Consider the following 17005-nt stretch of genomic DNA (forward strand, 5'->3'; position numbering starts at 1 on the left):
TATACACATACACACAAACACACACATACTGTATGTATTGTGCTGTTATGCCATGCCTCCTACAAACTACCCCTGCACTGGGAGTAAAAAACAAGCAAAGTTTAAAAAATATGTCACACTGTTGTCAGTCTGCCGTGGCACACCTGAGGATCTCTCACGGCACACTAGTGTGCCACGGCTCATTGGTTGAAAAACACTGCTCTATCTGATTCATAAACATTACATTTTGACTTTTCTGTTCCCTTTAATTCCATCTGGGGACTGTGCAAAAATGAAAATGTTTAGATTCATTTGACAGAAAAAGCAGACGATGGGCAATTTATTTTTGAGTGTGTCTGTCCCTTTTACATTTCTAGGGAAAAAACAAAAAAAACACTAGACATTTTCGGGTGAGTGGCACTTTACATCTTACAAAGGATGCAATTTACAGATCAGTAAAATGTATTTAACCCCTTGGCTGGCAGAAAATGTGTTGCAGTCTCTCTGGCAACCAAGGGGTTAACAGATAACCTAACAATATAAATAACTCATGTCAAGCTTTATATATATTTAACTAGCAGAAGCTTTTGGTTTTTATTGTAAATGTGTTTTTTCTGTACATTATATTAACTGGGTCTTTCTATGTTACACAATTTATAGCCATTGATTGTTGGTAGCGTTTTCAGCCCAGAGTCTGTTTATTGCAAGCGACTGAAGCAGCTTACACTGTAATTGTCCTTTTAACCCCTCTGTTAGGGGATTAGAGCTGTACGAGGTAGGTTTGAATGACGCTGCAAGAAACGCACCAGCGTGCACAGACCTGACTGCTCCAATCTATGCACAGTGACTGCTAAACCCCACACTCATCTGCTAGAAAGTGTAAGATCTCAACATTTCAGATCTTTTCAAACAAATCTGATCTTGCATTGTATTGTTGGAAAGTTGTCATAAAAAATATTTGTGTTTTTCTTGTAAATTCACATTTTTTCTTTCATGAATTAGATATAACATTCAATTGCCAATTTACGTCTATTTTATCTAATTTGCTTTGTTCTTTTTGTATCCTTTGTTAACAAAGCATACCTAGAAAGGCTCAGTAGGTAGGAGCTAGTTGCTGATTGGTTGCTGCACTATATGCCTATTGTCATTGGCTTACTGTTGTGTACAGCCAGTTCCCAATAGTGATTGTCTGCCTCTTCAACAAAAGATACCAAGAGAATGAAGAAAAATTGATATTAAAAGTAAATTGGAAAATTGTATGCTCTGTCTGAATCACGAAACAAAAATATTGGGTTTCATGTCCCTTTAACAATGTTACACATTTAATAGATCACTAGATGGCAGCAGTGTTTGCTGCCATGTAGCGCTCCAGACGTTGTGCATTGCCTACTGAGGGTTATGCTCTTTGACAAAGAATACTGTGAGCACAAATAACATTTGATAATAGAAGTGAATTGGAAATGTGCTCTGTCTGAATTATGAAAGGAAAAAAAATGTGTTTCCTGTCCCTTAAATTCAGAAGATTTCTATCATGAATTTGAAAGGTTACTATTTTTAAAGGGACATAAAACCCACATTTTTGAGGCGGCGGAGCTAGCCATCGAGGTGACAAAATCTTAACATAGATATAAAATCTAAGCAAGAAACCCATCTGGGTATGTTTGGGCCTAACTTAGATGTATCTGGTAAAACATAACCTCCAACCTACGGTCTTTAATGTGGCCAAGAGGGCGTCGGTATGACACACAACTTATCACGGCCGTAGCTATCTGAACTACTCGACAGACCTTGAGAACTGTGGCGCCGAGTGCCCACAAGGCAATTAGAAGAAATCTACAGTATTTACCAGCATCAAGGTTCTCACTTATCTGATAGACCTCACGGCTGATGTTTACCAACAGGGCGAGTGTCAGAGGAAGAGGGCCGCAATGGCGGCAAACAGACTGCTGTCCGGGACATTGCGACCTTTGATGGATCATCTCAACAACCTTAAATGGCGGCTCCTAGAGGTGTGTCGAAATGTGTTCAGGGATACAGAAAGTTTGGAACATAATTTGGAGCGACCGAAAGCAGTGCACCGCGACTTATTCACTTGTGGTGAAGTGGAATATAACTGCAGCGCGGGTGATATCCCCGACTATTGGAACCACAGAATAGCTGCATGTACCCAGGTCGGATAACCGGCCATAAAAATTTGCGGATCTCTTTTCCACATCTTAAGACTACTGCTCTTATAAACCAGAGCTGCACAGCATAAAAAAAGAATATGGAAATGGAAGACCGGTCTGCCATGGGAGCGGTTGCGGACAGAACTTTCGCTAACAACAAACCCTCGGCTGCGGTCCTCATGTAGCATAACACAGGGCACAGTATAATCAGCAATGGCCTAAAAGAGAAGAACCCCTCATATTTGCACGCTGGTACAGAGAACAGAGGCTTACATTTAGGACACCTTGTCTTAACTAGTGTTCATCTAGATGAGCGACAAGGAGTAGGTTGAGGAAGAAATGTAAACCGGGACTAACAACCATGCCTTATGGACGGTGATTCTGAACCTGTGAGAACAAACTGTGAGCTATGATTATGGTTTCCATTTTTGCTACAGTAGGTTTTGGAGTAAGACACTACGCTATCATACCCATGAGGACTTTATGTCTGTGATTACAAGGATAGCTACAGGCTGTTCATAGTTACCCACAATGCTATTTTATTCTTTGATAGTATCTACACCTCTTAGTTTTAGTGATGCTGCATATGTTATATTGCTCTCATCTTCTTTAAATATGCTGCTATGTAAGCACTCATGCTACCTACTACTGGTTACCCCTGTTCTTTACAACAGACTCCATCTTGCGGCACATGTGTAATCTGCATCCTCTTTAGCTCCTTGGATAATTCAAATTTCCACCACTTGTAGCTGAGGGTTAGCAGGGCCGTCTTTAATACTGACTGGACCCTGGGCAAACATTTTCTTGCCCCCCCCCCCCATGCAATTTCAATTTCGCTCTCCACCCCAACATCCCAAAAAACAACTAAATCAATTTATTTTATATATTTTTTTAAATTATTAGCCCAGCAGTGGATCATTCACTGCTGGGCTAATCATTAAAAAAAAATTGCAATATGTGAAACTTGACCTAAGCAGTACTAATAAGTAAATAAATATATAAATTCCTCCACTCTGGATTAATTTAATATGCTTTTGAATGTGATTCTGCTGTGAGGTTAGCTGGTTAAAGAGATTTAGGGCAGCCAACAGGAGCAAAGCAAGGTAAAGACTGAGGCGGAAGCTTAGAGGTGCAGACAGATATAAGTTTACTGACTGAAACAGTAGAACTACTATGGGAAGCTGTAAAATCTGAAACAGAGAGAAATAAAAATTATAAAAATAAACCTTACCTTAATGTGTGAAGTATCAGCATGACACTATACATAGGCCACAGCAGCACATGTCACTACTTTGCTAGGAACAAGTTCCCTCTCATCCTGCACAAGACAATGCTGCATGGGGGAGGGGCATGTATACACTCACTTATTCTTCCCACTGACACCTTTCTACAAAGCACTGTTTTCCTATCAAACTTCAGTCAGTTAATTTTAGAGCCACAGCAGAAAGAGCAGGGCTAGGGGGACCAGCAGACTGGATGCTGTCTGCCCAAGGCTGCATGGATACAGACGAGTCACACAGCCTCAAGACTGAAGAGAGCGGTGTGTGCAGCTGCACAGATGCTCAAATCCTCACGTGCCTGCCACTCCAGCTTTCTGCTGCATGCGCCTATAGTAAGCCCTACCCAGAAACAATCCCCACCACCAGAGCAGTTACCTGTTAACAGTGGTCCCCCAGCAGGACCTTTTCTGATGCAGTTGGATTGACTGGATGCCTAGTTAGGGCTTAGCATCCAGTGCTGCACAGTGCACATCTAAAACAGCACATGGCACTAGCTTGGAATGTCACATGACACTGGCACGGTCTGGCACAGTTTCTCACAAATAAATATAAGCAGAGAACTTTTGACTGTGACAATATTAGCACTGACTGTGTGTGTGTGTGTGTGTCCCATGTCACATGACATCAGCAGTCTGGCATGAACTAAAAAAAAAAAAAAAATTTTTTTTTTTTTTTTTTTTTTAAGCACTCTTGGGCCCCTCAACAAAGACTGGGCCCAGGGCAACTGCCCCTTTTTTCCTGTGTTAAAGACGGTCCTGAGGGTTAGGTGTATTAATATATGGCCATACAATTAGTTGTGTCCTATATCATTACAAAAGATTTATCAGACATATACGAGTAAGATTATTGTTGGCTACATGTCCTAGTGTTAACTTACAACAGACGGTGAGTATAAAGCCATATATACTTAACAGCTCATATATATGTAGATACCTACTTCTGTATTGTTCTTATATGCTCCCTACACTACTAGCCTGATCTATGTTTTTTTGTCAAAACTTCAGTAACTGCAGCTTACATCTTTGATTACCTATATATGCTATATGGTCAGCGCTATAAAACCCAAGAGTGATAGTCTGCATTATTTTTATGTGTTCAATAGATACAAAGTTAAGCCACATGCTATGGGGAGATTTGTTATTTTAATAGGTTTCCTAATTAACTATATATAAATCACAAAAAGGAAGCAGCACCACCAAAATATCTTCAACAGATTTTTTGTGTGCAAATTGCACAGTATCAAAGCCAGACCACAAAGTAGCAATGTTTTGGACTTAGTCCTTAATCATGCATGGTTACACCTAAAGTTAATACAGCTTAAATACACTTATAAACCACACCCACCATACATCATACCTGTAGCACACCTGACATAATGCCATCTAGTGGTCATTAACAAAATTACAAAAACAGAATATTAATGTGAAAACAGAATATTAATCTGAATCACGAAAGAAAATGTTAGGTTTCGTGCCCTTTAATGTTATAATGTCTTACATAGATATGCTATTGTGCTTCCTGCGCCTTAAGGACCTAGTAGCAGAGTGTCTGAGCTATTAGTAACTGTGGTTATCTAACCAGTGGTGTAACTAAATCTCTCTGGGCCCCAGGACAAAGGATGTGGTCAGCTCCCCCATTTGAACAGTAAAGCTGAGCCACCACCACGTAGGGGCAAGAGGAGCTGAGTTATCCTTCCTTAGTCAGCCCCAGAAGATAAGCACCTCCTTTACAAATATGGCGGTAGGTTTGTCTGTACAGCAACGCTGTAGTAGCCATCTTGGAAATCCTGCCACCATATTTGTTAAGACAAATCTAAACACTTTCCTTTCTCTGTGAACCCTGTTTTGCAGGGGAGGGGGGCACACAGAGGGGCCAGAAGTGATTCAGGTTAAGCCTGGGCCCACCAGGTTCCTTGTAACAACACCACTACTATTTTCAGGGCCAGGTGGGCCCCTAGAGACTGTTTCAGCCTGTACTTAATTGAGACCTCTGAAGCCTTTTGTCATTTGACCGTTTTCACAGCTAGAGGGCGTTAGTTCATGTGTTTCATATAAATAACATTGTGCTCCTGAACGTGGAGTTATTTAAGAGTCAGCAATAATTTACTGAAATGCATGTCTGTCAAAAGATCTGAGAGAAGGAGGCAGTCTGCAGAGGCTTGGATACAAGGTAATTACAGAGGTAAAAAGTATATTTCTATAACAGTGTTAGTTATGCAAAACCGGAGAATGGTAAATAAAGGGATTATCTATCTTTTTAAACAGTAACATTTTTGGTGTTTACTATCCATTTAATTCAGCACTTAAATGGACAGTGTACTCTAATATATTCTCCCTTTTAATGTGTCCCCATTTACACATTTTACCTACTGGGATGTATTAAATTGTTTACAAGCAGCTCATTCACCTTTATTTTTTCATTTGAAATAGCTGATTTGCCTATTGTATCCCATGCTTACTGAACACTTTAGAACTTAAGTTCTGGTTACAAAAAAACATGTAAACAAAACGGTTTAGATAGAATAATGCTCCCAGTTTTGGGGGCTGTGATAGACAGGTACAAAAATGTTTATTTTCCATTGTTCTCTCTAAATTTTGAACTTTGAGCAAACAATAAAAAGAAGATAATGAGGACTTTATGTGAAAGGGCGCAAGCCGGATTTACCGCACAGCTATTGGCTAATAGGTGAAAACGTCACCTCTTAGCAAAACAGCGTTCTGCCGTGGGTGGCCTTAGCAGCTCAGAGCGGCGATTGCTTGAAACAAATAAAGGAACTTTCTATATGAAGTATTTTATGCTTCATGACTGAAAGTCCCCTTTATTTGTTTCAATAGTCAATCCTAACGTTTCCCAAAAGCTAGGGTTTGACTTTCTCTTTAACAAGGAAACCCTTTCATATCCCTTTAAATATAGTAGAATTTCATAATCAATAAGTACACAATAAAAAAGACAATGCAATAGCAATTACAACTGGCCCTCTGTATCATGTGACAACCATCAGCCAATCACAGACTCACAATTTGATAACGTACATTGCAAAGTCCCTTAATACTGCATGCTCTATCTGAATCATGAAAGTTTAATTTTGACTTTAGTGTCCCTTTAAGGTTTTTACCCTAGCTCATTAACTCATACCTACTGACTACAAAAAAACTGCAGTACAAAATGACACATTTTTCCGTATTATCTCAACATGTTTTGATAAAGCCAATTTGCATAATCTCTAGCTCAAATTTGTACAAAATCTAATCTAACATTTAAAGGGACAGTCTACACCAGAATTTTTATTGTTTAAAAAGATAGATAATCCCTTTATTACCCATTCCCTGGTTTTACATAAACAACACAGTTATATTTATACACTTTTTACCTCTGTGATTACCTTGTATCTAAGCCTCTGCAGACGGCCCCCTTAATTCAGTTCTTTTGACAGACATCCATTTTAGCCAATCAGAGCTTGCTCCCTGGAACTCCACGTGGGTGAGCACATTGTTATCTATATGACACACATGAACTAACAGCCTCTAGTGGTGAAAAAAATGTCAAAATGCCCTGAGAGAAGAGGTGGCCTTCAAGGGCTTAGAAATTAGCATATGAACCTCCTAGGTTTAGCTTTCAACTAGAATACCAATAGAACAAAGGAAAATTGGTGATAAAAGTAAATTGGAAAATTGTTTAAAAATACATGCCCTATCTGAATCATGAGAGTTTAATTTGGACTAGACTGTCCCTTTAAGCTTTAAATACATGCTAGATATAATGATGTATTCAAAGCCACAATTTAGTTTAAATATTGAAGATAAGTGTAAATTAGGTTTAGTTTCTATAAAGTAATGGTTGGTGCCATGCTGAAACCTAGTCCCCCCCCGTTCTATTTCTTCTGCTGAGGACAATTATGGACTTATATAAAACAGGCAATAGCAGAGAATATGTCAACAAGGCTGTGTGAAATATAAGATTGTTAAAGTAACCATCTAGCAGGGATTTCACACAGCCATGCAAATTAACATTTTTGTACCTCTCTCTAACCCCCCACTGGGAGTCAGATTTCTTCTGCACCTTCTTGCTTGCTTTTCTCTAACCAGAGCTGCTAAAGGGAAAGGAGATATCTGTAAACAATTTAATACAATCCAGCAGGTAAAATGGATCATTAGGGAGATGGGATCACAGTGCACTGTCCCTTTAATATTTGTTTGCTAAACTTCTGCTGATACTTGAAACCTGTGACGTTCTTCTGTGATTCCACCGAGCCTGAACCTGCCACAGTAACATTTTCCCTAGCTGCCAGGTGCATTAAATAAAGAATGTTCCTTCCTGTCTCACACCCACAGCCTCAGGGCCCTCATTTTTATGCCTTTGTAGTTATGTTTTGTCCTTAACATCTGTTATCGCACCCTTGGTGAACGGCACTGCCAGTCGGCATAACATTCTACTCTAGTAATAATAAAATGCTCTAATAATTCATCTGAGCGCTTTATTATTGAATATTTGTTTAACCCCCTGCAATGGAACAGTCTCTGGTACTCAACAAAATGTGTCACATTGTGGTGTATGCTGCATTCTTTGTTGTGGACTATGTCTACGTAATTGTTTTTTATATATATTAACACAAACCCATCTGCCGCGTTCATTTGGTTAAACACATAGTTAACTTGTTGAACAGGAAGTGGCAGATGATTGACAGCTGTGTATACCACCCCTCACAGGCCAGGTCTTGCTCAGCTGATGTAATGCGGTGAGTGTCTTTCCTAGAGTCAAACACCGTTTTCAACAAGCATTTGTTTAATAATAAATTGCACAAATGAATTAGAGTATTTTGTTATTACACATTCAAATGTATTTTAAAAAATTTCCCCCAAACTTTTGGAATATTTTATGTAAATCTATTAGACATGTGCATGGCGAAAAAATTCGGTCCGGTTCGGATCGATTCAGATTTTTTAGAATTTCGGTTCGGATCCATTCGAATTCGGAAAAATTTGAATCAATTCGTTTTGGATTTATTCCGATTCGAATAAATTCGGCTGAATTCGGTTTGGTTCGGAATTTCGGTAAGTATTAGGTGGGATGTGCTGTGTATTAGACTAGTATTATGTACTGTATATTAGGTGTAACCCATAGCAGAGTGATATAACCTAATATACTGTACAATACTAGTGTAATCCATGGCCATCCGAATCTACCGAATAAATCCAAACTAATTCGGATTTATTCGGTAGATTCGGCACTATTTTAATTCGGAAATTCGAATCGTTCCGAATCCCGAATTTACAGAATTGATCCGAAACGAATCGCACATATCTAAAATCTATTAGATATCTGCTTTTGTGCACATCGTTCCGTAACGAATCAGGAAGAAGGGGGCCGCAGACCGCATTTGGCTCGTTTCTGGATTTGCACAGATCTCAGCGTGTTGCACTTTCACAAGAATAAATGCACCTCCAAAATAAGCCAAATGCGGCTTGTGGCCGCCATTATCCTGATTCATTACGGAACGATGTGCACGAATGCAAAAGAACCTATGAATAGCTGCTATAAAGGGATCTGGTTTATAAATGTTTTTCCAGGTTTCTAAATTAGAACTGTATTGTCAATCCCTGATATAAATGTTGCAATTTTTATATATTAATAGTATTTCTAAACCTCTATGAGTTAAAGGGACACTCAAGTCAAACTTAATTCAACATTCAGATAGAGCAGCAATTTTAAACAACTTTCAATTTACTTCCATTAACAAAATGTGCACAGTCTTTTCATATTGACAATGTTTGACTCACCAGCTCTTACTGAGCATGTGCAAGAAGTCACAGAATATATGTATATGCATTTGTGATTGGCTGATGGCTGTCACATGATACAGGGGGAGAGGATATAGACTTAACTTTGAAATTTGTCAGAAAAAAAAATCTACTTTTGCATTGTCTTTTTATCATGCATTTGTTGATTATCTTCTGTATTTATTGGTATATAAAAAAGTGCAGTGTGGCCCTCACATACCCCTGGTTACAATATAACATTGTGTCACAGTAAATGCCTCTCTGAGTATCAGCAATACTATGTATGTCTCCCTGTGCTCTCGGTACCCACACAGGATGGAGCTATACAGTGGGAGTATTATCCAGTCCAGGCTCAGAGTGCTTGGACTTTACTGTTAAATGCAGAGTCTCAGTAGTTTGCAAAGAGAGGAAACGAGCTGTCGAGGCAGAGGGAACAAAACGTGATTATGTGCAAACCTGAGCGTTCAGCGGGCGTTCCTATGACATGAAGTGCGCTCACAGGCACATAGGTAACATTAGCTTATTAATACATCAAGTATTAGCTTAGCTGACAAGGCAATATATATACACACACATAGGTAAGATATATACACACATAGATAAGATATATACACACACATATAGGTAAGATATATACACACATAGGTAAGATATATATACACACATATAGGTAAGATATATACACACATAGGTAAGATATATACACACACATATAGGTAAGATATATACACACATAGGTAAGATATATATACACACATATAGGTAAGATATATACACACATAGGCAAGATATATATACACACATAGGTAAGATATATATACACACATAGATAAGATATATACACACACATAGATAAGATATATATACACACATAGGTAAGATATATATACACACATAGATAAGATATATACACACACATAGATAAGATATATACACACATATAGGTAAGATATATACACACATAGGTAAGATATATATATATACACACATAGGTAAGATATATATACACACATATATAAGATATATACACACACATAGATAAGATATATACACACACATATAGGTAAGATATATACACACACATAGGTAAGATATATATATACACACATAGGTAAGATATATATACACACATAGATAAGATATATACACACACATAGGTAAGATATATACACACACATAGGCAAGATATATATACACACACATAGGTAAGATATATACACACATAGGTAAGATATATACACACACATAGATAAGATATATACACACACATAGGTAAGATATATACACACGCAGGTAAGATATATACACACACAGGTAAGACATATACACACATAGGTAAGATATATACACACACAGGTAAGATATATATACACACATAGGTAAGATATATACACACACATAGATAAGATATATACACACAGGTAAGATATATACACACACATAGGTAAGATATATACACAAATAGGTAAGATATATACACACACATAGATAAGATATATACACACACATAGGTAAGATATATACACACACATAGGTAAGATATATACACACATAGGTAAGATATATACACACATAGGTAAGATATATATACACACAGGTAAGATATATTCACACATAGGTAAGATATATACACACACAGGTAAGATATATACACACATAGGTGTAAGATATATACACATCTGTTGGTTATTATTAGGTCTGAGATTGATGATGTGCAATCACTTTTGAATAAGTTTTGTAAGAATGTGGATTATCCTAAATTTGACAGTGTATTACAACACACTCTTGTAGAGATCAAGAATGAGTTAGTTGGTATTAAACACACCAAATTTATTAGGGACAAGGCTGACTATGATAATAATAAGGTTTATATTTGGAACAAGTCAGAGGTCACAAACCAGGAGATTCCAAAACCAGTCTAGAGTAGGTAGACGTGGGAGAGGTAGGAGACGTAGAGGTAGAGGGAGTAAAACGGTATCTTTTTCTGAAAGTGAGGCAGACTCAGGAGGAGATAGCTCCCAGTCAGAGAATGAAGGGAATTTTCCACAAGATTTAGTGGAAATAAATACTAACTACAATAGGACAGGGGGCTACAATCTCCCTCCACGAGGAAGGGGTAATAGGCCAGGTTCTGGCAGAGCCAGGGCCTCACAACATACTGGGCTTACCAGAGGTAAACATAATCAGTATAATAGGTATCAGTCATCTGGTGATTACTTTGATCACCCTTATCCCTCTACCCAACAAGGTGGTGGTAACCACAATTATGTATCAACACATTATGGTACCAATAGCCATCACCATTTAACAATACAGCAGGAGGCTAGTAATTACCATCCCACTCATCAGGGTGCCATTGGTGGGCAGGCTAGAGATGAGGAGTTGTTACAATTGGAACAGGTTTTTCGGATGGGTCAACATCCAAGAGATGGGGGGGGCACGAGCATACAAGTACCTCAGCAGGGGAGATACCCACAGAGGCAGACTCGTGCCCCGTCCTAAACCTGTCCAGTCACATATTAACCATGGATGAGAGGAAAGTGTTGTCATATTGCCTTGGTTTTGTACCCACAGTCAATTTTAATCTTTTTAAAACTATGCTTGACCTTAATAAATTTGTGCGCAATATCACTCTGCGCAAACACTTTGGGAGCACTAACCAAGACCATTTATTGACAACACCTGGCAATGGTATCCATGATACCTGACCCAAAGAATTGGGGTTCATGGAAACATGTGACCTGATTGCTCTGGGGGAGTTGGAAGTAGAGGGATCTACATCTATGGATAAGACCAATAGTGACACTATCAGGAGATACCGTAACCCCTCTACTTTCTACCCCATACAGAGCAGAGGAAACATCATTGAAACCTTCTACAAACGAGTAGAAAACGATTTAAGACAACTTTCATTAACAAGAATGACAGTTAATAATAACTTGACTAAGAATGAACGCCTTGCCCTAAAATCATTGGAACTAAACCCTAACCTGGTGATTAAGCAGGCAGACAAGGGGGGCTCAGTGGTCATAATGAACAGAACTGACTATATCAGAGAAGCTCTGAGACAGCTGCAAGACACAGACAGTTATGAACATCTCAGACACAATCCTACCAATAAATTCCAACGGGAGCTAATGCACCTTCTGGATGGAGCAGTAGAGGATGGACTAATTGATTTAGAAACATCTAAATATCTTTATGTAGAACATCCAGTCATCCCACTGTTTCACCATCTACCGAAGGTGCATAAAAGCACAGAGAATGTACAAGGTAGGCCTATAGTCAATGGTATAGGCTCAATGCTGGAGCACCTTTCTGAGTGGTTGGATGGGGTACTACAACCCTTGGTGAAATCCCTCCCTAGTTATACTAGGGACTCCAAGCAGGTGTTGAACAAAGTGGAAAGCATGAGATGGTCACCGGATTGTGGATGGCTCACTGTGGACGTGGTCTCATTGTACTCTTCCATACCCCATGTTTGGGGCCTAAAAGCAGTAGCATATTTTCTAGAGAATGGGACTACACACAGTGAGCCTTTCAGAAATTTTGTACTGGAGGTGACACAATTCTTGTTGTCACATAACTATTTTCAGTTTGAGGGGGAGTTCTATCTGCAGAGATGCGGGACTGCCATGGGAGCCAAGTTTGCGCCAACCTATGCTAACTTGTTCATGGGTTGGTGGGAGCGGTCCAGCATCTATGCAGATAGAAACCCCTTCAGGCCTGCTATTCTGCTATACCTACGTTATATAGACGTCCTGCTGTTTGTCTGGCAGGGAGAAAAAGAACAGGCTGAATGTTTTGTGGACTATCTGGGAACCAATGAAGTGAATCTGCGGTTCACACTTGAGTTTAATAAAAACATAGTGCATTATCTTGATCTGGAACTGAAGGGATGGCCAACAGGCAGAGTTACCTCTGAAGTTTACAGGAAACCAATATCGGGTAACAGTCTCCTACATGCTAGGAGCTGTCACCCGAAGCAAATGCCTTATTCAGTGGCAAAGGGACAGTTTGTGCGATTGAAACGCAATTGCACTCTGCCCCTTAGCTATAAAAGACATGCAGATGAATTAGAACGACGCCTACTACAAAGAGGATACAATAAAAAGATCATTAAAAAGGCCCGGTATGAGGTAAATTCCCTGCCTAGGGAGCAGCTCCTAAATGACAAACCACCTATCAGGACAAATCAAGAGAACAGATTGACTTTTGTCACAGACTACTCAGCACAATATGGAGAAATCTGTGACATAGTCAGGAATCATTTTCGTCTGTTGGTGGCAGATGATGCCCTTGCAGAGACTGCTAGGAATGGCTGTAGATTCTCCTATAGGAGGAATAAAACTATTGGCAATTCAGTATCGCCATCCATGCTTAGGAAACCGGACTCTGCAGCGGTACCATCGTCCTCCTGGCTGAGACATAGGGGCACCTATAGGTGTGGTTACTCACAATGTAAGGCCTGTGAATATGTTCAGGTGGGGAACAGTTTCTCTTCGGTAGTGACTGGAGAAAGTTTTGAGATTACCTCCTGTTTGAATTGCAGATCTTCTAATTGCATATATCTCTTGTGGTGCTCAGCCTGTGAACTGCAGTACATAGGTTTGACCACCAGAGATGTCAGATCAAGAATCAGAGAACACCTGTCGACCATACGGGTAGGGAAAAGCAGTACACCTTTGGTGTCCCATTTTGTCCAGCGACACGACAAAGACTGTCGCTCGTTGAAATGGTTGTAGAAAAAGTTCAACCACAGAAGAGAGGGGGTGACCTTTTTAAGACCTTGTCCAGACAGGAAATGTATTGGATTTTTAGGCACCAAACAAAAAGACCGTTGGGCCTAAATTCCGAATATGATTTTATTAATCATTGGAAATAGACCCTGGTCAATTCTGGTGTGTACATCATATTTATAAATTATACCTGAATATTTACACAAGGCTCTGGAAAACCAGAGTAACTGGAATAGGGACGATTATAAGGTTTTTAGAATATGTGTTACAACATACTTATAACATGCATGTAATGGATGTAAGCTAACCTTGTATCCTTTATGTTAAGCAATATGTGGCTATTTGATTTACCACACTGTGTGTCTCATATTCTATAATGTGGTTTATTGTTTAAAGTGAATTATTTAAGGTTTATGGTTTGTATGGTTAAGTTTTGGAGAATCCGTTCCCTGATTATAGGTTATAGATACTATCCACTCAAATATACGTGAATAGATTAACAGAAATACATACCAAACATTCACCAAATGTTTACATTTTATATGTGTATGCGGCTTCTGTATAAAGTAGCAGGTTAAATTGTATACATATCTATACATATGCTGCATATGAATTAATGTGTTTCATTAATAATGCTCCATTCCCGTGTGCCTTTAAATTTCAATTAGTAACCCACCAATGATAAGGGAGCACTGGGTAGATAAGGCATATTGTTCTTAGAAATTTTTAGAGACTATGATTACGGCGTTTTGTGCCGAAACATGTCAGTCTGTTTAACTTTAGGGGTATCTCATCCCCTCTCTCATCATGTTTTTATCTTATTTCAATAAAGTTTACTAATTATTTTTAATACTGGAGGTGCCTGGCAATCTTTTTTCTTTTTTTAAGATATATACACACACATAGATAAGATATACACACACACACACACACACACACATAGATAAGATATATACACACACATAGTTAAGATATATACACACATAGGTAAGATATATACACACACACACACACACACATAGATAAGATATATACACACACATAGTTAAGATATATACACACATAGGTAAGATATATATACACACACATAGGTAAGATATATACACACACACATAGGTAAGATATATACACACACATAGGTAAGATATATACACACACATAGGTAAGATATATACACACACATAGGTAAGATATATACACACACATAGGCAAGATATATACACACACATAGGTAAGATATATACACACACATAGGTAAGATATATACACACACATAGGTAAGATATATACACACACATAGGCAAGATATATACACACACATAGGTAAGATATATACACACACATAGGTAAGATATATACACACATAGGTAAGATATATACACACACATAGATAAGATATATACACACATAGATAAGATATATACACACACAGGTAAGATATATACACACATAGGTAAGATATATACACACACAGGTAAGATATATACACACATAGGCAAGATATATACACACACATAGGTAAGATATATACACACACATAGGTAAGATATATACACACACATAGGTAAGATATATACACACACATAGGTAAGATATATACACACACACAGGCAAGATATATACACACACAGGTAAGATATATACACACACATAGGTAAGATATATACACACACATAGGTAAGATATATACACACACACAGGTAAGATATATACACACACAGGTAATATATATACACACACATAGGTAAGATATATACACACACATAGATAAGATATATACACACACAGGTAAGATATATACACACATAGATAAGATATACACACACACACACACATAGATAAGATATATACACACACATAGTTAAGATATATACACACATAGGTAAGATATATACACACACATAGATAAGATATGTACACACATAGATAATATATATACACACATATTATAGGCAAGATATATACACACATAGGCAAGATAAGATATATATATATATATATATATATATATATATATATACACACACATAGGTAAGATAGATATACACATAGGACTGGACATTTTCATTAGTCCATAGACTTTTTCCTATATTTAATATGACTTTCTAATTCAAAATGACATGCTCTAATTATGAGTGGTGCAAAAAGGGGTTAAAGAGACTTAAAAGTAAAAATTAAACTTTCATGTTTCAGTATGGAATTTTAAGAGACTTCTGAATTTATTTCTCAAGTCAAATTTAATTTGTTTAATTTTTATTGTTTGTAGAAAAGCATATCTAGGTAGGCTTAGGCAGCAATGTCTACTAGGAGCTAGCTAGTGATTGGTGGATACACATATGCCTCTTGTCATTTGCTCAGCTAGCTCACAGTAGTGCTTTGCTGCTCTGGAGCTAACTTTAACTATGAGTTTAAGTAATTTTCAGGGGTTAAACACATAGTTATATGCAAGCGGCAGTGCAATAATAAAATGCTCTAATAAATCAGAGCATTTTCTTTTCTTACTTTGATGTTTCTTTAAACACACAAGTCACACTCACAAGCATTGCAGCTCCAGAGCAGAACACAGGCAAAACCTAACTCAATAGAGCTTTGGGAATTGCTGTTATCAGCCAATGAACATTATATCCCTAGAAAATCAGCAAGTAATTGATACAGGAGTATGTGTTGAGTACAAAAATGCATTTCCTGGTAGTTTTAATATCAATTTAAACAGAATTGAAAGTGACATTCTAACCAAAATTGGAATCCACATGGATGCATTTCAGTTTTGAGTAGAATCATTTTTTAAATATACATGTATTTGCAAAAATGCTTCTAATAAAAGCTATAGCTGTTTAAAATGTGTATTTAAGTATGCAACGTGCACCAGCATTTGAAACAAAGCACTGGCTCAGGGAGCCTAAGGTGCTTCTAGTGTTTGGTAATGACTCAATTTGTTAATTGCTTACATGATACAAACCCCACTGGTGCTCTGAGCAGCTGCATTATATAAAATAATGGTGCACTGAGAATATCTAGCTATGCACATGCAGAGAAAAACATTAACACTAAAACAGTTACTA

Source organism: Bombina bombina, chromosome 10 (genome assembly GCF_027579735.1).
Source record: "Bombina bombina isolate aBomBom1 chromosome 10, aBomBom1.pri, whole genome shotgun sequence".
Classification (NCBI taxonomy): domain Eukaryota; kingdom Metazoa; phylum Chordata; class Amphibia; order Anura; family Bombinatoridae; genus Bombina; species Bombina bombina.